We start from the raw sequence: 27956 nt of genomic DNA, 5'->3' as shown, positions 1-27956 counted from the left end.
ATTATTACAGCCTCCACCATCTCCGTCATCCACCATCATCACAACTCCATCCTTCACCATCATCACAATTTCATCATCCACCATTATCACAACTTCATCATCCACCATCATCACAACTTCATCATACACCATTATCACAACCTCACAACTCCATAATTTACCATTATCACAACTTCATCATCCACCATCATCACAACTCCATCCTTCACCATCATCAAAACTCCATCCTTCACCATCGTCAGTACTCGGTAACTGGGCAGGACTTCTTCTGGCAAGCGACTCAGGAGGACATTTCTCGACTGGTACTGTCGCTCTGGCTGTCACTGCCGGCGAGCGTGGAGCGAGTCGTCACAGAGACGACTCGGCGAAACATCTGGGAGTTGCAACAGCATACACCATACTGCAGTGAGCGAGCTAACAGTCAAAGTGACATCATCTCTGTGCAGGAGCTCACTGAAGCTTGTGACGAAGCTGACACAGCGCCTGCCGACAGGGCTTAAACTGCGGCTTGACGAGTGTCATTCTCTCGGCAGTTGGAGTTATAGCAGAGGTTAGTCAAAGCGTCCCCAGACTTGTTTCTCTACATATGACTGCACTCTGACGGTCTGGAGGTAAAATGAAACAAATCTCGATGGGAATCGTAGCAGGTACGATTCTGCAGGGCATCACGAGCGGCGAACATAAAAAGCTTTTTGTACAAGAGGTCCGGACGCTCCGGGGTGACTAATATCAGCTGTCAAACGCGCGGGTCACACCGGGTGACAAGTAAAACCTTCACCATCATCACAACTTCATCATCCATCATCACAACTCCATCCTTCACCATCACCACAACTCCATCCTTCACCATCATCACAACTTCATCATCCACCATCATCACAACTTCATCATCCATCATCACAACTTCATCATCCACCATCATCACAACTCCATCCTTCACCATCACCACAACTCCATCCTTCACCATCATCACAACTCCATCCTTCACCATCATCACAACTCCATCCTTCACCATCATCACAACTCCATCCTTCACCATCATCACAACTTCATCATCCACCATCATCACAACTTCATCATCCACCATCATCACAACTTCATACCTTCACCATCATCACAACTTCATCATCCACCATCATCACAACTCTATCCTTCACCATCACCACAACTCCGTCGTTCACCATCATCACAACTTCATCATCCATCATCACAACTCCATCCTTCACCATCATCACAACTCCATCCTTCACCATCATCACAACTTCATCATCCACCATCATCACAACTTCATCATCCACCATCATTACAACTTCATCATCCACCATCATCATAACTTCATCATCCACCATCATCACATCATTCAACATATTTTTCCAGTGTCAAACAGTATATATTCATCTCTGTCAACTCCGCGATAAACTTCTACATCGTTATCGTGGCTCCCCAGGTTCTATTTTCTCTTCAAAATTCGAATCACTCGGCTCTGGGACTAGTATAGTTGTGAACCTTGGAACTTTCTCAAGCTTCACGAGATGCATCGCTCTCATAGTTACATAGAAATATAATGCAAGTGTGTGTGTGTGTGTATGTGTGTGTGTGTGTGTGTGTGTGTGTGTGTGTGTGTGTGTGTGTGTGTGTGTGTGTGTGTGTGTGTGTGTCTGTGTGTGTGTGTGTGTGTGTGCTTGTGCTCGCAGTAACAACCGCGAGAGCCAAGAATGTTGGTCATAAGAGAAGAAGCAAGTGTGGGAGGTGAGGCAGTACACTACGTGCTACAGTACAACTCATTCACACCATGCCAAAATTCACACAATACTGGCAGAAAAGCAGGGGCTACCCCCAAGTATGTGTGTTTAGTGTACAGCTTAGCCTATCTATAACAGCTGGCATTATCTAAGTATACTACACAAGTAATCAGTAACACTACTGACACACAAGTTCATATGAATAAACAGTTGTTTTTTACAACTTAATACGCATATATATATATATATATATATATATATATATATATATATATATATATATATATATATATATATATTACATACAAATTTATTACAAAGATCATCAACAAACTGCTAGGCTCACTTCCCGACACTGTGATCCACTGACTGTAAGTCAGTCCAAGCCTGGTCCAAGTCGGACCGAAAAGTCGTCATAGGCTTCTTTCCTGGCTCACGAAATCGTAATAAAACGATTTTAAACAAATCAGGGTACGGGTGGGGTTCGAACCCATGGCTTGGAGTTTTACGCCTCACTTGCCATGGGTTCTAACACACCACCCGTACTCTGGTTTTCTTGTTTCTCCTGTGTGCGGGTTGTTTGTGTGTTGTTCCAGTCAAGGTATTGTGACTTTTTTGTTCCTTGCGAGAAATAATTTAAAGTCAGGATAACAACGTTTCTTCAGCCGGTGATTATCACTCTAATAACTGGGCTTTGTTCATTATTTATCACCAGTGTTATTTACTAGGGTCTGCAATAACAGCTACTCTTAAACCACCTTATTATCATTTCTCATCTCTCTCATTATCGCCAATTATTCCTAAACCCTTCATTATGACCTCTCATCTCTCATTATCGCCAATTACCCCTAAATCCCTTCATATCACCTCTCATCTCTCTCATTATCGCCAATTACCCTCCTCAAATTCCTTTCATTATCACTTCGTTTCTTCTTATCTCTCCCACTATCGAGTATTTCTTGTGTACCAATCCTTAAGACTGGTGTATCATCTTCACCAGCGCATTCTGCTGCTGATTGCCACTGTTATCACTGGTCGTGACCTCCTCCTCCCTCCCCCCTCCCTTGCAACAACAACACTTTACATCACTGAAAATGCAATAACATTTCTGCAATTAACTTTCCTGCTTGGCCCGGACATTCTATGCTGGGGATTAGTCAGATATTGTGATTGTAACAGTGGCTGATGTGGTGTACTGTGGGGTGGTGTGATGTGGCATTGTGTGTAGTGTGTACTCACCTATATATGGTTGCAGGGGTCGATTTACAGCTCCTGATCCCACATCTTCGCTAACAGCTAAAGCTTCAAGAGCCTTATCGTACCTCTTCTTAACACTGTGTGTGTTCTTACTCTTCATTTTATTATCTTCACAGTTATAGAAGTCATAACACTGGGTTCCATGAGTACAAAATCTGATGGGATTTATGTTGAGCATGGTGGTAAGTTACTCAGACTCTGCTGCATGGTGGTAAGTTACTCAGACTCTGCTGCATGGTGGTAAGTTACTCAGACTCTGCTGCATGGTGGTAAGTTACTCAGACTCTGCTGCATGGTGGTAAGTTACTCAGACTCTGCTGCATGGTGGTAAGTTACTCAGACTCTGCTGCATGGTGGTAAGTTACTCAGACTCTGCTGCATGGTGGTAAGTTACTCAGACTCTGCTGCATGGTGGTAAGTTACTCAGACTCTGCTGCATGGTGGTAAGTTACTCAGACTCTGCTGCATGGTGGTAAGTTACTCAGACTCTGCTGCATGGTGGTAAGTTACTCAGACTCTGCTGCATGGTGGTAAGTTACTCAGACTCTGCTGCATGGCAGTAAGTTACTCAGACTCTGCTGCATGGTGGTAAGTTACTCAGACTCTGCTGCATGGCAGTAAGTTACTCAGACTCTGCTGCTTGGTGGTAAGTTACTCAGACTCTGCTGCATGGTGGTAAGTTACTCAGACTCTGCTGCATGGTGGTAAGTTACTCAGACTCTGCTGCATGGTGGTAAGTTACTCAGACTCTGCTGCATGGTGGTAAGTTACTCAGACTCTGCTGCATGGTGGTAAGTTACTCAGACTCTGCTACATAGTGGTAAGTTACTCAGACTCTGCTGCATGGTGGTAAGTTACTCAGACTCTGCTACATAGTGGTAAGTTACTCAGACTCTGCTGCATGGTGGTAAGTTACTCAGACTCTGCTACATAGTGGTAAGTTACTCAGACTCTGCTGCATGGTGGTAAGTTACTCAGACTCTGCTGCATGGTGGTAAGTTACTCAGACTCTGCTGCATGGTGGTAAGTTACTCAGACTCTGCTGCATGGTGGTAAGTTACTCAGACTCTGCTGCATGGTGGTAAGTTACTCAGACTCTGCTACATAGTGGTAAGTTACTCAGACTCTGCTGCATGGTGGTAAGTTACTCAGACTCTGCTACATAGTGGTAAGTTACTCAGACTCTGCTGCATGGTGGTAAGTTACTCAGACTCTGCTACATAGTGGTAAGTTACTCAGACTCTGCTGCATGGTGGTAAGTTACTCAGACTCTGCTACATAGTGGTAAGTTACTCAGACTCTGCTGCATGGTGGTAAGTTACTCAGACTCTGCTGCATGGTGGTAAGTTACTCAGACTCTGCTACATAGTGGTAAGTTACTCAGACTCTGCTACATAGTGGTAAGTTACTCAGACTCTGCTGCATGGTGGTAAGTTACTCAGACTCTGCTACATAGTGGTAAGTTACTCAGACTCTGCTGCATGGTGTTACAACAATAAAGACTCATCTACACACCTTCAAACACTGACAGTGTTTGAACCTGTATAACATATTTCATTTATAAAGCGCTGTAGCGCGATTTAAAGGATCTGATCTGCCTTATAAAGGTTCTAACACAATACAGAGAGCCTGATCTTCCTTATACAGGTTTAAGCATAATAATAATACGTGGAATATACCTGGAGAGGGTTTCGGGGGTGAATGCCCCCGCGACCCGGTCTGTGACCAGGCCTTAATAATAATAATAATGGCCGTGGGGCGCCTTCAACACTTAAATACTTAAACGCAAAGCAACTCTTGTACCATATTCTTCCTGACAGGATCTGATGCTTCCCACACAGAATTATAAGTCATTATAAAGGATATTATCCACCTTATACATGGTTATTATATAACTCAGAGAATCTGATCTTCCTTGAGTGGGTTTGTAACACAGTATTAGACATTAGGGAGTCGGATCGCATATCAACGCAGCTGAAACACTCGTTGAGACAACTGAATCGTTTTCAATTCTCTACTGACCCTAAGAAAGAGGATATTTGATGCATTGAGTTTTTTCTTTTTTTTTTGGGGGGGGGGGGCAGTGCTTTCTCCAGACGAATGTGCAAGAACAAAGAGGATTTGGTCTTATATAAAGAGGGTTTGATTTTACACAAAGATGATTTGATTTTATATAAAGAGGATTTGATCTTATATAAAGGGGATTTGATCTTATATAAAGATGATCTGATTTTATATAAAGAGGATTTGATCATATATAAAGAGGATTTGATCTTATATAAAGAGGATTTGATCTTATATAAAGAGGATTTGATCTTATACAAAGAGGATTTGATCTTATATAAAGAGGATTTGATTTTATATAAAGAGGATTTGATCTTATATAAAGAGGATTTGATCTTATATAAAGAGAATTTGATTTTATATAAAGAGGATTTTCCCTTATATAAAGAGGATTTGATCTTACATAAAGAGGATTTGATTTTATATAAAGAGAATTTGACAGGTGGTTTTGAGGTGTTCAATCCCTCAACCTTGATGGGTGTTCAATCCCTCAACCTTGATGGGTGTTTAATCCCTCAGCCTTGATGGGTGTTCAATCCCTCAGTCTTGATGGGTGTCCAATCCCTCAACATTGATGGGTTTTCAATCCCATAACCTTGATGGATGTTCAATCCCTCAGTCTTGATGGATGTTCAATCCCTCAGTCTTGATGGGTGTTCAATCCCTCAGTCTTGATGGATGTTCAATCCCTCAGTCTTGATGGATGCTCAATCCCTCAGTCTTGATGGATATTCAATCCCTCAGTCTTGATGGATGTTCAATCCCTCAGTCTTGATGGATGTTCAATCCCCCACTCTTGATGGATGTTCAATCCCTCAGTCTTGATGGGTGTTCAATCCCTCAGTCTTGATGGATGTTCAATCCCTCAGTCTTGATGGGTGTTCAATCCCTCAGTCTTGATGGCTGTTCAATCCCTCAGTCTTGATGGATGTTCAATCCCTCAGTCTTGATGGGTGTTCAATCCCTCAGTCTTGATGGGTGTTCAATCCCTCAGTCTTGATGGGTGTTCAATCCCTCAGTCTTGATGGGCGTTCAATCCCTCAACATTGATGGGTGTTCAATCCCTTAACCTTGATGGATGTTCAATCCCTCAGTCTTGATGGATGTTCAATCCCTCGGTCTTGATGGATGTTCAATCCCTCAGTCTTGATGGATGTTCAATCCCTCAGTCTTGATGGATGTTCAATCCCTCAGTCTTGATGGATGTTCAATCCCTCAGTCTTGATGGATGTTCAATCCCTCAGTCTTGATGGATGTTCAATCCCTCAGTCTTGATGGATGTTCAATCCCTCAGTCTTGATGGATGTTCAATCCCTCAGTCTTGATGGATGTTCAATCCCTCAGTCTTGATGGATGTTCAATCCCTCAGTCTTGATGGATGTTCAATCCCTGTCTTAATGGGTGTTCAATCCCTCAGTCTTGATGGATGTTCAATCCCTCAGTCTTGATAGATGTTCAATCCCTCAGTCTTGATAGATGTTCAATCCCTCAGTCTTGATGGATGTTCAATCCCTCAGTCTTGATGGATGTTCAATCCCTCAGTCTTGATGGGTGTTCAATCCCTCAGTCTTGATGGATGTTCAATCCCTCAGTCTTGATGGATGTTCAATCCCTCAGTCTTGATGGATGTTCAATCCCTCAGTCTTGATGGGTGTTCAATCCCTCAACATTGATGGGTGTTCAATCCCTTAACCTTGATGGATGTTCAATCCCTCAGTCTTGATGGATGTTCAATCCCTCAGTCTTGATGGATGTTCAATCCCTCAGTCTTGATGGATGTTCAATCCCTGTCTTGATGGATGTTCAATCCCTCAGTCTTGATGGATGTTCAATCCCTCAGTCTTGATAGATGTTCAATCCCTCAGTCTTGATGGATGTTCAATCCCTCAGCCTTGATGGATGTTCAATCCCTCAGTCTTGATGGATGTTCAATCCCTCAGTCTTGATGGATGTTCAATCCCTCAGTCTTGATGGATGTTCAATCCTTCAGTCTTGATGGGTGTTCAATCCCTCAGTCTTGATGGATGTTCAATCCCTCAGTCTTGATGGGTGTTCAATCCCTCAGTCTTGATGGATGTTCAGTCCCTCAGTCTTGATGGATGCTCAATCCCTCAGTCTTGATGGATGCTCAATCCCTCAGTCTTGATGGATGTTCAATCCCTCAGTCTTGATGGATGTTCAATCCCTCAGTCTTGATGGGTGTTCAATCCCTCAACATTGATGGGTGTTCAATCCCTTAACCTTGATGGATGTTCAATCCCTCAGTCTTGATGGATGTTCAATCCCTCAGTCTTGATGGATGTTCAATTCCTCAGTCTTGATGGATGTTCAATCCGTCTTGATGGATGTTCAATCCCTCAGTCTTGATGGATGTTCAATCCCTCAGTCTTGATGGATGTTCAATCCCTCAGTCTTGATGGATGTTCAATCCCTCAATCTTGATGGGTGTTCAATCCCTCAGTCTTGATGGATGTTCAATCCCTCAGTCTTGATGGGCATTCAATCCCTTAACCTTGATGGGTGTTCAATCCCTCAACATTGATGGGTGTTCAATCCCTTAATCTTGATGGATGTTCAATCCCTCAGTCTTGATGGATGTTCAATCCCTCAGTCTTGATGGATGTTCAATCCCTCAGTCTTGATGGATGTTCAATCCCTCAGTCTTGATGGATGTTCAATCCCTCAGTCTTGATGGATGTTCAATCCCTCAGTCTTGATGGATGTTCAATCCCTCAGTCTTGATGGATGTTCAATCCCTCAGTCTTGATGGATGTTCAATCCCTCAGTCTTGATGGGTGTTCAATCCCTCAGTCTTGATGGATGTTCAATCCCTCAGTCTTGATGGGTGTTCAATCCCTCAACATTGATGGGTGTTCAATCCCTTAACCTTGATGGATGTTCAATCCCTCAGTCTTGATGGATGTTCAATCCCTCAGTCTTGATGGATGTTCAATCCCTCAGTCTTGATGGATGTTCAATCCCTCAGTCTTATGGATGTTCAATCCCTCAGTCTTGATGGATGTTCAATCCCTCAGTCTTGATGGATGTTCAATCCCTCAGTCTTGATGGATGTTCAATCCCTCAGTCTTGATGGGTGTTCAATCCCTCAGTCTTGATGGATGTTCAATCCCTCAGTCTTGATGGGTGTTCAATCCCTCAGTCTTGATGGGTGTTCAATCCCTTAGTCTTGATGGGTGTTCAATCCCCAAGTCTTGATGGGTGTTCAATCCCTCAACCTTGATGGGTGTTCAATCCCTCAGTCTTGATGGGTGTTCAATCCCTCAGTCTTGATGGGTGTTCAATCCCTCAACCTTGATGTGTCTCGCTCATCACCGCGTAGTTACTGTATACCATTAAAATATGAAGCGCTATTGTAATGACGCACATAGGATTTAATCCCTTTGAAACACCACATTATAAGAGCAGACAGAAAGTGATCTTGTACAAACACCACCAGAGCAGCCGTTCTAGTCACCCAAGCCAGATTTAATCCTCTCAACAATACCCTGAGATGACACAATGAACCCATTAGTTCCTTTGCAAACACCATCAAGACATAATAAAACAGAATTCAAGCCTCTATATACACGATTAAAAATAGTCTAAACAGTATCTGATCCCTCGTTGCTTACAGATTCCTTGTTAATTCCCAATCAGCATCTCTAAACACGATGAACCCAGATCACAAGAGCATCTAATCTCAATGATGACGATCAGGGCCATGCAAACAGGATCTCATCTCTTATAAACATGACTATAGCACACCGCTGAAGGCGTTCGAATCCCTCTTTTAATTCTCTTATTCAAGCCGGGGACGAGCATAGAGGATCTGACTCCAAAGAAAGTGTCATTACCGTCTGGGGCCCAGAATTAGAATTGGATCCGGTGTGGAACATCAGTGAGGCGATGGAGAAGGGAAGGGGGCGGAGGAGAGAGAGGGGAATCACATCCACACTGTACGGGGGTAGGGGAGAGGGGAGAGAATTACATCCACCATGTATGCGGGGCAGAGGAGGGAGGAATCACATCCACACTATGTAGGAAGGGATCAGTCTCACTATAGGGTAGATGAGGGGTACGAGTCTCACTACAGGGTAGAGGAAGGGATGATGGGGTGACAGCCACACTGTGGTCACCAGCGGAGACAAGAACCCGACTTGCAACGTTATCTACCAAGAAGTGAGCTGGCTGAAGTTAGCTACTAAGAAGTGAGCTGGCTGAAGTTAGCTACTAAGAAGTGAGCTGGCTGAAGTTAGCGGCTTATTGCTGGGATAGCTTCGTTAAGCAGTATAAACGTGATTTAACTTCAGTTACTCTGTCTTCAACATTCAGCATATCCAGTTGTTGTAATTCATCCTGGCCTACAGGTTCTCTTGAACTCAGGCCCAGGATGAATTTCTCAGGATGAATCTCCCCCCCCCCAAATAATGAGGACCTGGTAACAGACATAACAATATCAAAAACAACTAATTCCGATCACAATCTAATTGAAGTCCAGACTTACATGCATAGGGGTCCTGATCAGCAAAATGCATGTACCTGTTAAATAACATGGATCCAAATCAGTGTCTTGAAAGGATCAACTTCCTGGCAGCTGAAGCATGTTCTAGGCATATTCCCCTAAGAAGAAGAGCAGGAGTAAACTGGAGAAAGATGCTCCCTCAACAGAAGACGACGAAGAATCACTGAGCTCCTCAGGAACGCTAAAATATCTGATACACGGAAGGAGGCGCTGAGCAGGGAAGTGGAAACTATCGAACTTAAGTTAAAGGACTCTTAGAGGAACCAGGAGAGACAGGAGGAGCTTATAGCTATTAGTGAAATTGAAAGAAATTCGAAATATTTCTTTTCATATACCAAAAACAAGGCAAATACCACATCTAGTATCGGGCCCTTACTCAGACAGGATGGGACTTAGATGACAACAAGGAAATGAGTGAAATACTGAAATCCCAGTACGACTCTGTGTTTAGTGAGCCACTAATCAGTCTGAGGATCGACGATCCAAATGATTTCTTCTTGAATGAGCCTCAAAACTCCATCAATGTATACCAGATTTCCGACATTACCTTAATTCCGATAGACTTTGAAAAAGCCAATGACAACATGCCCATGCACTCAGCCCCGGGCCCAGACTCGTGGAACTCTGTGTTCATAAGAACTGCAAGAAACCCCTCTCACGTGCCCTAAGTATACTATGGAGAAGGAGCTTAGACAAAGGTGAAATTCCACAGTCACTTAAAACAACGGATATAGCCCCACTCCATAAAGGTGGCAGCAAAGCATTAGTTAAGAACTATAGACCAATAAATAGCTCTGACGTCCCACATCATAAAAATCTTTGAAAGAGTGCTAAGAAGCAGGACTGCAAACCACCTGGATTCCCAAAAACTGCACAATCCAGGGCAACTTGGGTTCAGGGCAGGTCGCTCCTGCCTCTCACAACTACTGGATCACTATGACATGGCCTTGGATGCACTGGAAGAAAATCAGAATGCAGATGTAATATACACAGACTTTGCAAAAGCATTTGACAAGTGCGATCACGGCGTAACAGCGCACGAAATACGTGCTAAAAGAATAACTGGCAAAGTGGGGAGATGGATCTTCAACTTCTTAACCAATCGAACACAAAGAGTAGTGGTCAATAGAGTTAAATCGGAGGCTGCCATAGTGAAGAACTCTGTTCCACAAGGCACAGTACTCGCCCCCATCCTGTTCCTCATCCTCATATCAGACACAGGCAGAGATGTAACCCACAGCACCGTATCATCCTTTGCAGACGATACTAGGATCTGCATGAGGCTGTCATCTATTGAGGACACGGTACGTCCAAGAAGATATAAACAAAGTTTTCCAGTGGGCAATGGAAAACAATATGAAGTTCAACGAGGACAAATTCCAACTACTCCGTTATGGAGGACTGGAGGGGATAATAACTAGAACAGAGTATACTACAAACTCTGGCCACACAATAGAGCGGAAAAATAATGTAAGGGACCTGGGAATAGTAATGTCTGAGGATCTTACTTTCAAGGATCACAACAGTGCCACGATCACAAGTGCAAAGAAAATGATAGGATGGATAATGAGAACGTTCAAAACGAGAGATGCCAAGCCAATGATAATCCTTTTCAAATCACTTGTTCTCTCTAGGCTGGAATACTGCTGTACATTAACATCTCCATTCAAAGCAGGTGAAATTGCAGATCTAGAGATTGTACAGAGATCCTTTACTGCACGTATACGTTCTATCAAGCACCTTAACTACTGGGAACGCTTGGAAGCACTTGACTTGTACTCGATGGAATGCAGGAGAGAGAGATACATCATAATCTACACTTGGAAAATCCTGGAAGGAATGGTCGCGAATTTGCACACAGAAATCACTCCCTACGAAAGTAAAAGACTGGGCAGGCGATGCAAAATACCCCCAATTAAAAGTAGGGGAGCCACTGGTACACTAAGAGAAAACACCATAAGTGTCCGGGGCCCAAGACTGTTCAACAACGTCCCACCAAGCATAAGGTAAATTACCAATATCCCCCTGGCTGCCTTCAAGAGAGAGCTGGACAGATACCTAAAGTCAGTGCCGGATCAGCCGGGCTGTAGTTCGTACATTGGACTGCATGCAGCCAGCAGTAACAGCCTGGTTGATCAGGCCCTGATCCACCGGGAGGCCTGGTCGTGGACCGGGCCGCGGGGGCGTTGATCCCCGGAATAACCTCCAGGTAGCAGGATTAATCTTCCAGGATGAGTCTCATCATTTTCTTCAGGATTATTTGTAGTCTGTCTTTCGAGGAATCATGCATGAAGAACGAAGAAGCTCGATACTGTGACTAGAACAATACACAAATAACCCGCACACAGAAGAGAGAGACAGGAGCTAACGACGACGTTTCGGTCCAAGTCAGACCGAAACGTTGTGGTAAGCTCCTCCTATGTGCGGGTTACCTGTTCATAATTATGCACGCCCCATGTCATCCACCGCTAACAGATTTCATGTCGTTTTGTAACCTGGTTACTGGAGGTTAATTTTGGATACATTTAGAATAAGTGAAGCTAAACTGAAGTACCTTAACCTGATACAAGTACTCAACTCTCTCTTAGATCCACCCACTTGTAACTGGCAGTTATATTGCTATCCGGCAACAGTATCAGTCATACTTAATATTTAATGTAAACATTAGTAGCGTGGTCTCTTAAACCTAGGAAAACACATGAGGAGGAAGGAGCACTGCAGCAGGCCTACTGGCCCATGCTAGGCAGGTCCAAGTCACACATTTACACTTGAATGTTCATTCACATTTTAAGGTAAGCATCTTATAAACATTCATACCTGAAAGATGTTTCCGAGGTCAAGGCCTCCCGGTGGATCAAAGCCTGATCAACAAGGCTGTTACTGCTGACACCGCGTAGTCCGGTATACGAACCACAACCCGGCTGCTCAGGAACTGATTTGAGGACCTTGTTAAGATTGCTCTTCAAAACAACCAAAAGTTTGTTAGTAATACCATAAGCCACAACCTGTTTGTAGTGCCACAGTTTGTAGTGCCATAGCTTGTAGTGCCACATCTTGTAGTGTTACAGCTTGTAGTGCCACAGTTTGTAGTGTCATAGCTTGTAGTGCCACAGTTTGTAGTGTTACAGCTTGTAGTGCCACACCTTGTAGTGGCACATCTTGTAGTGTTACAGCTTGTAGTGCCACAGTTTGTAGTGTCATAGCTTGTAGTGCCACAGTTTGTAGTGTTACAGCTTGTAGTGCCACACCTTGTAGTGCCACATCTTGTAGTGTTACAGCTTGTAGTGCCACAGTTTGTAGTGTAATAGCTTGTAGTGCCACAGTTTGTAGTGCCATAGCTCGTAGTGCCACACCTTGTAGTTCCGTAGCTTGTAGTGCTCCAGCTTGTAGTGCCACAGCTTTTAGTGCCATAGCTTGTAGTGTCACAGCTTGTAGTGCCATAGCTTGTAGTACCATAGCTTGTAGTGCCACAGCTTGTTGTGCCACAGCTCGTAGTGCCACAGCTTGTGCCACAGCTTTTAGTGCCATAGCTTGTAGTGTCACAGCTTGTAGTGCCATAGCTTGTAGTACCATAGCTTGTAGTGCCACAGCTTGTTGTGCCACAGCTTGTAGTGCCACAGCTTGTGCCACAGCTTGCAAAGAAGATTACGCATCACGATTTGAAGCTTTTTCGCGAATTTGGCAGATTAAATTTCGAGACTGGCGGAGGTTAATAAGTTGCGGGAACCACATGTTACTAGGCTGCGGGAACCACATGTTACTAGGCTGCGGGAACCACATGTTACTAGGCTGCGGGAACCACATGTTACTAGGCTGCGGGAACCACATGTTACTAGGCTGCGGGAACCACATGTTACTAGGCTGCGGGAACCACATGTTACTAGGCTGCGGGAACCACATGTTACTAGGCTGCGGGAACCACATGTTACTAGGCTGCGGGAACCACATGTTACTAGGCTGCGGGAACCACATGTTACTAGGCTGCGGGAACCACATGTTACTAGGCTGCGGGAACCACATGTTACTAGGCTGCGGGAACCACATGTTACTAGGCTGCAGGAACCACATGTTACTAGGCTGCGGGAACCACATGTTACTAGGCTGCGGGAACCACATGTTACTAGGCTGCGGGAACCACATGTTACTAGGCTGCCGGAACCACATGTTACTAGGCTGCGGGAACCACATGTTACTAGGCTGCGGGAACCACATGTTACTAGGCTGCGGGAACCACATGTTACTAGGCTGCGGGAACCACATGTTACTAGGCTGCGGGAACCACATGTTACTAGGCTGCAGGAACCACATGTTACTAGGCTGTGGGAACCACATGTTACTAGGCTGCGGGAACCACGTTACTAGGCTGCGGGAACCACATGTTACTAGGCTGCGGGAACCACATGTTACTAGGCTGCGGGAACCACGTGTTACTAGGCTGCGGGAACCACATGTTACTAGGCTGCGGGAACCACATGTTACTAGGCTGCGGGAACCACATGTTACTAGGTTGCGGGAACCACATGTTACTAGGCTGCGGGAACCACATGTTACTAGGCTGCGGGAACCACATGTTACTAGGCTGCGGGAACCACATGTTACTAAGCTGCGGGAACCACAAGTTACTAGGCTGAGGGAACCACATGTTACTAAGCTGCGGGAACCACAAGTTACTAGGCTGCGGGAACATGTTACTAGGCTGCGGGAACCACAAGTTACTAGGCTGAGGGAACCACATGTTACTAAGCTGCGGGAACCACAAGTTACTAGGCTGCGGGAACATGTTACTAGGCTGCGGGAACCACATGTTACTAGGCTGTGGGAACCACATATTACTATGCTGCAGGAACCACACGGTTTAATAGGCCGCAGGAACCACATGTTATTAGACCGCGGGAACCACACGGTTTAATAGGCTGCGGGAGCAGTACGGTATAACTGCGGGAGCCGCAAGGTATAACAGACTGCGGGAACCGCAAGGTATTACAGACTACGAGAACCGTAAGGTATAAAAGACTGCGGGAAACACATGGTGTAAGACTGCAGGAGCCGCAAGGTATAACAAACTGCGGGATCCGTACTGTATAAGACTACGGGAATCACACTGCATAAGACTGCGGTAACCGCACAGTATAGCAGACTGCGGTAACCGCACGGTATAACAGACTGCGGGAACCACAACGTATAACAGACTGCGGGAACTGCAAAGTTTAACACAATGCGGGAACCGCACAGTATAACAGACTGCGGGAATCGCACGGTTTAGCACACTGCGCGAACCGCCGGAATAACAGACTGCGGGAGTGAATCATTTTGCCTGATAAGGATTCGCCATGGACCAACGCCGAGATTCTCAACCCGGCTGTTGCCGGGCCACGCACAGCTCCGTGACAGCCTGGCTGATCCACTCATCTTGGCCCTTTCGGTGCGGTCGTGGACCAGCACTGACCGCAGCCCAATACGATAGCACTACGATGGCACCTCCCCCGAGTTTGGATAATTAGCGGACAATGATTGGCGACCGAAATTAGATTAGCCATCTAATCCATGTGGGATATTTCGCGATTGCAGTCAAATAAATACGTCAAGTCCAGCGGATATGCTTTTGCGGTCCAGTCTGACTAATGGATCCTGTTGTTATCGTATATTTCTCGGGCGAACAGAGGTAGATTACGGTACGCAACTGCGAGGTAGAGACGTGTACAGCAGCAGGGTGTCTTCAGAAACGTCTCGCCTACGTAGCAGGCTTCTTCAGTCGAATACAGACAGCAGAAGCAGTAGGGGATGTCAAGACGATGTAGTAATCAGTCCATGACTCTCGAAGACGTAGTTTTGAGGTGGTCAGTCCCTCAGCCTGGAGGAGAACTCTGTTACATAGTTTGGAACAAGGTTCCAGTTCTGCTGTATAGTCTGGAACCGTGTTCCAGACTATACAGCAATACTCTTCTCCAGGCTGAGGGACTGACCGCCTCAACACCACATATTCGAGGGTGATGGACTGATCGCATCTATACTGCCTCTGTATTCGACTGAAGAAGTCTACTGTGTAAGCGAAACGTTTCGGAAGACACCTAAATGATATATATATATATATATATATATATATATATATATATATATATATATATATATATATATATATATATATATATATATATATATTTATTAATTAATTATTGTGACCACGAACGAGTGGTATTGATAAATAACAACACTGCACTAACCAAGGACTCGAACCCATGCTGCTTTGGCTTGCCTCGTGGTGGGCGAAAACACATGACGCCTTAATCCACTGGACCATACAAGGAAGTAATGTAGAGATAACATCTTTGTACTGATAAAACCACTGGATGGCCAAACGTCTACAAGATACCCAGATGCCACACACGTGTCTAATTCTTCACCTAGTCAGTATTGTGTACCATTTACGTAAAACTCTACACTACCTTCACGTTATCAAAGTTCTCTTAATCCAACTTGTCGTTTTAATGGCCTTTAATGTATATTTTTATGTGTCATATATAACATGTCTCGCATTGCAATTCCTAAATCTTGCTTTTTTACCCGTTCTTATTTATTTATGAAACATTCTGACTGCGTAGTGTATGTGGTATTGTATGTGGTATTGTATGTGGTATTGTATGTGGTAGTGTATGTGGTATTGTATGTGGCAGTGTATGTGGTATTGTATGTGGTATTGTATGTGGTATTGTATGTGGTATTGTATGTGGCAGTGTATGTGGTATTGTATGTGGTATTGTATGTGGTATTGTATGTGGTATTGTATGTGGTATTGTATGTGGTATTGTATGTGGTATTGTATGTAGTAGTGTATGTGGTATTGTATGTGGCAGTGTATGTGGTATTGTATGTGGTATTGTATGTGGTATTGTATGTGATATTGTATGTGGTATTGTATGTGGTAGTGTATGTGGTATTGTATGTGGTATTGTATGTGGCAGTGTATGTGGTATTGTATGTGGTATTGTATGTGGTATTGTATGTGGTATTGTATGTGGTATTGTATGTGGTAGTGTATGTGGTATTGTATGTGGCAGTGTATGTGGTATTGTATGTGGTATTGTATGTGGTATTGTATGTGGTATTGTATGTGGCAGTGTATGTGGTATTGTATGTGGTATTGTATGTGGTAGTGTATGTGGTAGTGTATGTGGTATTGTATGTGGTATTGTATGTGGTAGTGTATGTGGTATTGTATGTGGCAGTGTATGTGGTATTGTATGTGGTATTGTATGTGGTATTGTATGTGGTATTGTATGTGGTATTGTATGTGGCAGTGTATGTGGTATTGTATGTGGTATTGTATGTGGTATTGTATGTGGTATTGTATGTGGTATTGTATGTGGTATTGTATGTGGTATTGTATGTGGTATTGTATGTGGTATTGTATGTGGTAGTGTATGTGGTATTGTATGTGGCAGTGTATGTGGTATTGTATGTGGTATTGTATGTGGTATTGTATGTGGTATTGTATGTGGTATTGTATGTGGTATTGTATGTGGTATTGTATGTGGCAGTGTATGTGGTATTGTATGTGGTATTGTATGTGGTATTGTATGTGGTATTGTATGTGGTATTGTATGTGGTAGTGTATGTGGTATTGTATGTGGCAGTGTATGTGGTATTGTATGTGGTATTGTATGTGGTATTGTATGTGGTATTGTATGTGGTATTGTATGTGGTATTGTATGTGGCATTGTATGTGGTAGTGTATGTGGTATTGTATGTGGCAGTGTATGTGGTATTGTATGTGGTATTGTATGTGGTATTGTATGTGGTATTGTATGTGGTATTGTATGTGGTATTGTATGTGGCATTGTATGTGGTATTGTATGTGGTATTGTATGTGGCATTGTATGTGGTATTGTATGTGGTATTGTATGTGGCATTGTATGTGGTATTGTATGTGGTATTGTATGTGGTATTGTATGTGGTATTGTATGTGGTATTGTATGTGGTATTGTATGTGGTATTGTATGTGGTATTGTATGTGGTATTGTATGTGGCATTGTATGTGGTATTGTATGTGGCATTGTATGTGGTATTGTATGTGGTATTGTATGTGGTATTGTATGTGGTATTGTATGTGGCATTGTATGTGGTATTGTATGTGGTATTGTATGTGGTATTGTATGTGGTATTGTATGTGGTATTGTATGTGGTATTGTATGTGGCATTGTATGTGGTATTGTATGTGGCATTGTATGTGGTATTGTATGTGGTATTGTATGTGGTATTGTATGTGGTATTGTATGTGGTATTGTATGTGGTATTGTATGTGGTATTGTATGTGGTACTGTATGTGGTACTGTATGTGGTACTGTATGTGGTATTGTATGTGGTATTGTATGTGGTACTGTATGTGGTATTGTATGTGGTATTGTATGTGGTATTGTATGTGGTATTGTATGTGGTATTGTATGTGGTACTGAATGTGGTATTGTATGTGGTATTGTATGTGGTATTGTATGTGGTATTGTATGTGGTATTGTATGTGGTATTGTATGTGGTATTGTATGTGGTATTGTATGTGGTATTGTATGTGGTACTGTATGTGGTATTGTATGTGGTACTGTATGTGGTATTGTATGTGGTATTGTATGTGGTATTGTATGTGGTATTGTATGTGGTATTGTATGTGGTATTGTATGTGGTATTGTATGTGGTATTGTATGTGGCATTGTATGTGGTATTGTATGTGGTATTGTATGTGGTATTGTATGTGGTATTGTATGTGGTATTGTATGTGGTATTGTATGTGGTATTGTATGTGGTATTGTATGTGGTATTGTATGTGGTATTGTATGTGGTACTGTATGTGGTATTGTATGTGGTATTGTATGTGGTACTGTATGTGGTATTGTATGTGGTATTGTATGTGGTATTGTATGTGGTATTGTATGTGGTACTGTATGTGGTATTGTATGTGGTATTGTATGTGGTACTGTATGTGGTATTGTATGTGGTATTGTATGTGGTATTGTATGTGGTACTGTATGTGGTATTGTATGTGGTATTGTATGTGGTATTGTATGTGGTATTGTATGTGGTATTGTATGTGGTATTGTATGTGGTACTGTATGTGGTATTGTATGTGGTATTGTATGTGGTACTGTATGTGGTATTGTATGTGGTATTGTATGTGGTATTGTATGTGGTATTGTATGTGGTATTGTATGTGGTATTGTATGTGGTATTGTATGTGGTATTGTATGTGGTATTGTATGTGGTATTGTATGTGGTATTGTATGTGGCATTGTATGTGGTATTGTATGTGGTATTGTATGTGGTAGTGTATGTGGTATTGTATGTGGTATTGTATGTGGTAGTGTATGTGGTATTGTATGTGGTATTGTATGTGGTATTGTATGTGGTATTGTATGTGGTACTGTATGTGGTATTGTATGTGGTATTGTATGTGGTATTGTATGTGGTACTGTATGTGGTATTGTATGTGGTATTGTATGTGGTATTGTATGTGGTATTGTATGTGGTATGGTATGTGGTATTGTATGTGGTATTGTATGTGGTATTGTATGTGGTACTGTATGTGGTATTGTATGTGGTATTGTATGTGGTACTGAATGTGGTATTGTATGTGGTATTGTATGTGGTATTGTATGTGGTATTGTATGTGGTATTGTATGTGGTATTGTATGTGGTATTGTATGTGGTATTGTATGTGGTAGTGTATGTGGTATTGTATGTGGTAGTGTATGTGGCATTGTATGTGGTATTGTATGTGGTATTGTATGTGGTATTGTATGTGGTATTGTATGTGGTATTGTATGTGGTATTGTATGTGGTAGTGTATGTGGTATTGTATGTGGTATTGTATGTGGTATTGTATGTGGTATTGTATGTGGTATTGTATGTGGTATTGTATGTGGTATTGTATGTGGTATTGTATGTGGTATTGTATGTGGTATTGTATGTGGTATTGTATGTGGCATTGTATGTGGTATTGTATCTGGTATTGTATGTGGTATTGTATCTTCTATTGTATTTGGTATTGTATTTGGTATTGTATGTGGTATTGTATGTGGTAGTGTATGTGGTATTGTATGTGGTATTGTATTTGGTATTGTATGTGGTATTGTATGTGGTATTGTATGTGGTATTGTATGTGGTATTGTATGTGGTATTGTATGTGGTATTGTATGTGGTATTGTATGTGGCATTGTATGTGGTATTGTATCTGGTATTGTATGTGGTATTGTATCTTCTATTGTATTTGGTATTGTATGTGGTATTGTATGTGGTATTGTATGTGGTATTGTATGTGGTATTGTATGTGGTATTGTATGTGGAATTGTATGTGGTATTGTATCTTCTATTGTATTTGGTATTGTATGTGGTATTGTATGTGGTATTGTATTTGGTATTGTATGTGGTATTGTATGTGGTATTGTATATGGTATTGTATGTGGTATTGCATGTGGTATTGTATGTGGTATTGTATGTGGTATTGTATGTGGTATTGTATTTGGTATTGTATGTGGTATTGTATGTGGTATTGTATGTGGTATTGTATGTGGTATTGTATGTGGTATTGTATGTGGTATTGTATCTGGTATTGTATGTGGTATTGTATGTGGTATTGTATGTGGTATTGTATCTGGTATTGTATGTGGTATTGTATCTGGTATTGTATGTGGTATTGTATGTGGTATTGTATGTGGTATTGTATGTGGTATTGTATGTGGTATTGTATGTGGTATTGTATGTGGTATTGTATGTGGTATTGTATGTGGCATTGTATGTGGTATTGTATGTGGTATTGTATGTGGTATTGTATGTGGTATTGTATGTGGTACTGTATGTGGTATTGTATGTGGTATTGTATGTGGTATTGTATGTGGCATTGTATGTGGTATTGTATGTGGTATTGTATGTGGTATTGTATGTGGTATTGTATGTGGTATTGTATGTGGTATTGTATGTGGCATTGTATGTGGTATTGTATGTGGCATTGTATGTGGTATTGTATGTGGTATTGTATGTGGTATTGTATGTGGTATTGTATGTGGTATTGTATGTGGTATTGTATGTGGTATTGTATGTGGTATTGTATGTGGTACTGTATGTGGTATTGTATGTGGTATTGTATGTGGTATTGTATGTGGTACTGTATGTGGTATTGTGTGGTACTGTATGTGGTATTGTATGTGGTACTGTATGTGGTATTGTATGTGGTATTGTATGTGGTACTGTATGTGGTATTGTATGTGGTATTGTATGTGGTATTATATGTGGTATTGTATGTGGTACTGTATGTGGTATTGTATGTGGTATTGTATGTGGTATTGTATGTGGTAGTGTATGTGGTATTGTATGTGGTATTGTATGTGGTATTGTATGTGGTATTGTATGTGGTATTGTATGTGGTACTGTATGTGGTATTGTATGTGGTATTGTATGTGGTATTGTATGTGGTATTGTATGTGGTATTGTATGTGGTATTGTATGTGGTATTGTATGTGGTATTGTATGTGGTACTGTATGTGATACTGTATGTGGTATTGTATGTGGTATTGTATGTGGTATTGTATGTGGTATTGTATGTGGTATTGTATGTGGTATTGTATGTGGTATTGTATCTGGTATTGTATGTGGTATTGTATGTGGTATTGTATGTGGTATTGTATGTGGTACTGTATGTGGTATTGTATGTGGTATTGTATGTGGTATTGTATGTGGTATTGTATGTGGTATTGTATGTGGTATTGTATGTGGTACTGTATGTGATACTGTATGTGGTATTGTATGTGGTATTGTATGTGGTATTGTATGTGGTATTGTATGTGGTATTGTATGTGGTATTGTATGTGGTATTGTATGTGGTATTGTATGTGGTATTGTATGTGGTACTGTATGTGATACTGTATGTGGTATTGTATGTGGTATTGTATGTGGTATTGTATGTGGTATTGTATGTGGTATTGTATGTGGTATTGTATGTGGTATTGTATGTGGTATTGTATGTGGTACTGTATGTGGTATTGTATGTGGTATTGTATGTGGTATTGTATGTGGTATTGTATGTGGTATTGTATGTGGTATTGTATCTGGTATTGTATGTGGTACTGTATGTGATACTGTATGTGGTATTGTATGTGGTATTGTATGTGGTATTGTATGTGGTAGTGTATGTGGTATTGTATGTGGTATTGTATGTGGTATTGTATGTGGTATTGTATGTGGTATTGTATGTGGTATTGTATGTGGTATTGTATGTGGTATTGTATGTGGTATTGTGTGGTATTGTATGTGATACTGTATGTGGTATTGTATGTGGTATTGTATCTGGTATTGTATGTGGTATTGTATGTGGTAGTGTATGTGGTATTGTATGTGGTATTGTATATGGTATTGTATGTGGTATTGTATGTGGTATTGTATGTGGTATTGTATGTGGTATTGTATGTGGTATTGTATATGGTATTGTATGTGGTATTGTATATGGTATTGTATGTGGTATTGTATGTGGTATTGTATGTGGTATTGTATGTGGTATTGTATGTGGTATTGTATGTGGTATTGTATATGGTATTGTATGTGGTATTGTATGTGGTATTGTATGTGGTATTGTATGTGGTATTGTATGTGGTATTGTATGTGGTACTGTATGTGGTATTGTATGTGGTATTGTATGTGGTATTGTATGTGGTATTGTATGTGGTATTGTATGTGGTATTGTATGTGGTATTGTATGTGGTATTGTATGTGGTATTGTATGTGGTATTGTATGTGGTACTGTATGTGGTATTGTATGTGGTATTGTATGTGGTATTGTATGTGGTATTGTATGTGGTATTGTATGTGGTATTGTATGTGGTATTGTATGTGGTATTGTATTCTTGGTTCCTGACGAGTGTTCTTCATTCATTATGAAAGCTGCTGGAAATTCCTGTGTTAAAAATTATGATGTTTCGACTGTAGTCAGGTGAAGCAAGAAGGTAGGGAGGTGGGGGTGCACAGGTGAGGGTAGGGAGGTGGGGGTGCACAGGTGAGGGTAGGGAGGTGGGGGTGCACAGGTGAGGGTAGGGAGGTGGGGGTGCACAGGTGAGGGTAGGGAGGTGGGGGTGCACAGGTGAGGGTAGGGAGGTGGGGGTGCACAGGTGAGGGTAGGGAGGTGGGGGTGCACAGGTGAGGGTAGGGAGGTGGGGGTGCACAGGTGAGGGTAGGGAGGTGGGGGTGCACAGGTGAGGGTAGGGAGGTGGGGGTGCACAGGTTAGGGTTGGGAGGTGGGGGTGCACAGGTGAGGGTAGGGAGGTGGGGGTGCACAGGTGAGGGTAGGGAGGTGGGGGTGCACAGGTGTGGGTTGGGAGGTGGGGGTGCACAGGTGAGGGTAGGGAGGTGGGGGTGCACAGGTGAGGGTAGGGAGGTGGGGGTGCACAGGTGAGGGTTGGGTGGTGGGGGGGCACAGGTGAGGGTAGGGAGGTGGGGGTGCACAGGTGAGGGTAGGGAGGTGGGGGTGCACAGGTGAGGGTAGGGAGGTGGGGGTGCACAGGTTAGGGTGGGGAGGTGGGGGTGCACAGGTGAGGGTTGGGAGGTGGGGGTGCACAGGTGAGGGTAGGGAGGTGGGGGTGCACAGGTGAGGGTTGGGAGGTGGGGGTGCACAGGTGAGGGTAGGGAGGTGGGGGTGCACAGGTGAGGGTAGGGAGGTGGGGGTGCACAGGTGAGGGTAGGGAGGTGGGGGTGCACAGGTGAGGTTTGGGAGGTGGGGGTGCACAGGTGAGGGTTGGGAGGTGGGGGTGCACAGGTGAGGGTAGGGAGGTGGGGGTGCACAGGTGAGGGTTGGGAGGTGGGGGTGCACAGGTGAGGGTTGGGAGGTGGGGGTGCACAGGTGAGGGTAGGGAGGTGGGGGTGCACAGGTGAGGGTTGGGAGGTGGGGGTGCACAGGTGAGGGTTGGGAGGTGGGGGTGCACAGGTGAGGGTAGGGAGGTGGGGGTGCACAGGTGAGGGTTGGGAGGTGGGGGTGCACAGGTGAGGGTTGGGAGGTGGGGGTGCACAGGTGAGGGTAGGGAGGTGGGGGTGCACAGGTGAGGGTTGGGAGGTGGGGGGGCACAGGTGAGGGTTGGGCGGGGGGGGTGCACAGGTGAGGGTAGGGAGGTGGGGGTGCACAGGTGAGGGTTGGGAGGTGGGGGTGCACAGGTGAGGGTAGGGAGGTGGGGGTGCACAGGTGAGGGTAGGGAGGTGGGGGTGCACAGGTGCGGGTTGGGAGGGGGGGGTGCACAGGTGAGGGTAGGGAGGTGGGGGTGCACAGGTGAGGGTAGGGAGGTGGGGGTGCACAGGTGAGGGTTGGGTGGTGGGGGTGCACAGGTGAGGGTAGGGAGGTGGGGGTGCACAGTTGAGGGTAGGGAGGGAGGGGGTGCACAGGTGAGGGTAGGGAGGGAGGGGTGCACAGGTGAGGGTAGGGAGAGAGGGGGTGCACAGGTGAGGGTAGGGAGGGAGTGGACTGAGGGTAGGGAGGGAGGGGGTGCACAGGTGAGGGTAGGGAGGGAGGGGGTGCACAGGTGAGGGTAGGGAGGGAGGGGGTGCACCGGTGAGGGTTGGGTGGTTGGGAGTGCACAGGTGAGGGTAGGGAGGGAGAGGGTGCACAGGTGAGGTTAGGGAGGGAGGGGGTGCAGAGGTGATGGTAGGGAGGGAGGGGGTGCACAGGTGAGGGTAGGGAGGGAAGGGGTGCACAGATGAGGGTAGGGAGGGAGGGGGTGCACAGGGGAGGGTAGGGAGGGAGGGGGCGCACAGGTGAGGGTAGGGAGGGAGGGGTGCACAGGTGAGGGTAGGGAGGGAGGGGGTGCACAGGTGATGGTAGGGAGGGGGCACAGGTGATGGTAGGGAGGGAGGGGGTGCACAGGTGAGGGTAGGGAGGGAGGGAGTGGACTGAGGGTAGAGAGGGAGGGAGGAGGTGCACAGGTGAGGGTAGGGAGGGAGGGGGTGCACAGGTGAGGGTAGGGAGGGAGGGAGTGGACTGAGGGTAGGGAGGGAGGGAGGCGGTGCACAGGTGACGGCAGGGAGTGAGGGGGTGCACAGGTGAGGGTAGGGAGGGAGGGGGTGCACAGGTGAGGGTAGGGAGGGAGGGGGTGCACAGGTGAGGGTAGGGAGGGAGGGGGTGCACAGGTGAGGGTAGGGAGGGAGGGGGTGCACAGGTGAGGGTAGGGAGGGAGGGGGTGCACAGGTGAGGGTAGGGAGGGAGGGTGCACAGGTGAGGGTAGGGAGAGAGGGGGCACAGGTGATGGTAGGGAGGGAGGGGATGCACAGGTGAGGGTAGGGAGGGGGTGCACAGGTGAGGGTTGGGAAGGAGGTGCACAGGTGAGGGTAGAGGGGGTGCACAGGTGAGGGTAGAGAGGGAGGGGAGCACAGGTGAACGTAGGGAGGGAGGGGTGCACAGGTGAGGGTAGAGAGAGAAGGGGTGCACAGGTGAGGGTAGAGGAGGGGTGCACAGGTAAGGGTAGGGACGAACGGGTGCACAGGCGAGGGTAGAGAGGAGGGGGAGGCGGACAGGTGAGGGTAGAAAGGAAGGGGAGGCGAACAGGTGAGGGTAGAGAGGAGGGGAGAAGGTGAACTGGTGAGGGTAGATAGGGGAGGGAAGGTGCACAGGTGAGGGTAGAGAGGCGGGGAGAAGGTGAACTGGTGAGGGTAGATAGGTGAGGGAAGGTGCACATGTGAGGGTAGAGAGGAGGGGAGGTGAACAGGTGAGGGTAGAGAGGGGAGGGAAGGTGCACAGGTGAGGGTAGAGAGAAGGGAAGAAAGTGAACAGGTGAGGGTAGAGAGGAGGGAAGGTGCACAAGTGAGGGTAGAGAGGAGGGAACAAGGTGAACCGGTGATTGTAGATAGGCGAGGGAAGGTGCACAGGTGAGGGTAGAGAGGAGGGGAGAAGGTGAACAGGTGAGGGAAGGTGAACAGGTGAGGGAAGGTGAACAGGTGAGGGTAGAGAGGAGGGGAGGTGAACAGGTGAGGGTAGAGAGGAGAGGGAAGGTGCACAGGTGAGGGTAGAGAGGAGGGAAGAAAGTGAACAGGTGAGGGTAGAGAGGAGGGAAGAAAGTGAACAGGTGAGGGTAGAGAGGAGGGAAGGTGCACAAGTGAGGGTAGAGAGGAGAGGAAGGTGCATAGGTGAGGGTAGAGAGGAGGGGAGAAGGTGAACAGGTGAGGGTAGATAGGCGAGGGAAGGTGCACAGGTGAGGGTAGAGAGGAGGGGAGACGGTGAACAGGTGAGGGAAGGTGCACAGGTGAGGGTAGAGAGGAGGGGAGGTGAACAGGTGAGGGTAGAGAGGGGAGGGAAGGTGAACAGGTGAGGGGAGGGAAGGTGAACAGGTGAGGGAAGGTGCACAGGTGAGGGTAGAGAGGAGGGGAGGTGAACAGGTGAGGGTAGAGAGGAGAGGGAAGGTGCACAGGTGAGGGTAGAGAGGAGGGAAGAAAGTGAACAGGTGAGGGTAGAGCGGAGGGAAGAAAGTGAACAGGTGAGGGTAGAGAGGAGGGAAGGTGCACAAGTGAGGGTAGAGAGGAGGGGAGAAGGTGAACAGGTGAGGGAAGGTGCACAGGTGAGGGTAGAGAGGAGGGGAGGTGAACATGTGAGGGTATAGAGGGGAGGGAAGGTGAACAGGTGAGGGAAGGTGCAAAGGTGAGGGTAGAGAGGAGGGGAGGTGAACAGGTGAGGGTAGAGAGGAGAGGGAAGGTGCACAGGTGAGGGTAGAGAGGAGGGAAGAAAGTGAACAGGTGAGGGTAGAGAGGAGGGAAGGTGCACAAGTGAGAGTAGAGAGGAGAGGAAGGTACATAGGTGAGGGTAGAGAGGAGGGGAGAAGGTGAACAGGTGAGGGTAGATAGGCGAGGGAAGGTGCAGAGGTGAGGGTAGTGAGGAGGGGAGAAGGTGAACAGGTGAGGGAAGGTGCACAGGTGAGGGTAGGGAGGAGGGGAGGTGAACATGTGAGGGTAGAGAGGGGAGGGAAGGTGCACAGGTGAGGGTAGAGAGGAGGGAAGAAATTGAACAGGTGAGGGTAGAGAGGAGGGAAGGTGCACAAGTGAGGGTAGAGAGGAGAGGAAGGTGCACAGGTGAGGGTAGAGAGGATGGAAGAAAGTGAACAGGTGAGGGTAGAGAGGAGGGAAGGTGCACAAGTGAGGGTAGAGAGGAGAGGAAGGTGCACAGGTGAGGGTAGAGAGAATGGAAGAAAGTGAACAGGTGAGGGTAGAGAGGAGGGAAGGTGCACAAGTGAGGGTAGAGAGGAGAGGAAGGTGCACAGGTGAGGGTAGAGAGGATGGAAGAAAGTGAACAGGTGAGGGTAGAGAGGAAGGAAGGTGCATAAGTGAGGGTAGAGAGGATGGAAAAAAGTGAACAGGTGAGGGTAGAGAGGAGGGAAGGTGCACAAGTGAGGGTAGAGAGGAGGAAGGTGCACAGGTGAGGGTAGAGAGAAGGGGGAGGTACACAGGTGAGGGGAGGGGGAGAAGGTGCACAGGTGAGGGCAGAGGAGAAGGTGTACAGGTAAGGGGGAGGAAGGCAGTGGGTGCACAGGTAACATACCTGTGTCTGGTCTTCAGTTTTGTTACCCTCACAGCCTGACCTGGGGCCAGACTCTTCCATCACAGCCTGGTTGATCTGGTACTTGGTGGTGGCAGTGTTCCAGTTACCACCTGAAGAGTTCTACATTTATTCCTGCAGTATTACTGATACCAGCTGGTAGCAGGTGGTTGAATAATCTAAACGCACGGATGTTGACACAGTGCTCTCTTATTGTGCCCACGGTGCAAATGCTTTTCACCTGGCTTATTCTATGCTGTCTCATATCTCTAATAGGAATATAATAATGGTATACAATACCGACAGGCTGATAAGTAAGACATATGCAACAGTTACGTAGGTATCTTTATTCCGAAACGTTTCGCCTACACAGTAGGCTTCTTCAGTCGAGTACAGAAGCGACAGAGGCAGTAGAGATGCAGAGACGATGTAATCAGTCCATCACCACTGCAGACGTAGTTTTCAAAGGTGATGGGCTGTATAAGAACATACGAATGGAGGAACACTGCAGCAGGCCTACTGGCCCATACCAGGCAGGTCCTTCTCAAAACCAGCCATTCCCACCCACGCTTTTGTCCAAGGTTTTCACAAAGCTACTCTAGAATTTGTTTTAACACCATATTATCAGATATTTCTTCTTCGCTCCAGAGTACACATCCTAAGTACTCTGAGACTTTCTCAGTATATTTAATGCTTTATTGGCTCTATGGAGGTGGTAAATGATCTATTTTTTCAGCTCTGAAATCTCTGCAGCCTTGAAGAGCGCCCTCAACACCGGACAATATTCTAAATGAGATCACACGTGATTTGAATACTGTCACCGTCATTATTTCTCTTA

Source organism: Cherax quadricarinatus, chromosome 30, assembly GCF_038502225.1.
Source record: "Cherax quadricarinatus isolate ZL_2023a chromosome 30, ASM3850222v1, whole genome shotgun sequence".
NCBI classification, from domain to species: Eukaryota; Metazoa; Arthropoda; class Malacostraca; order Decapoda; family Parastacidae; genus Cherax; species Cherax quadricarinatus.
This window is presented reverse-complemented; position numbering follows the sequence as displayed.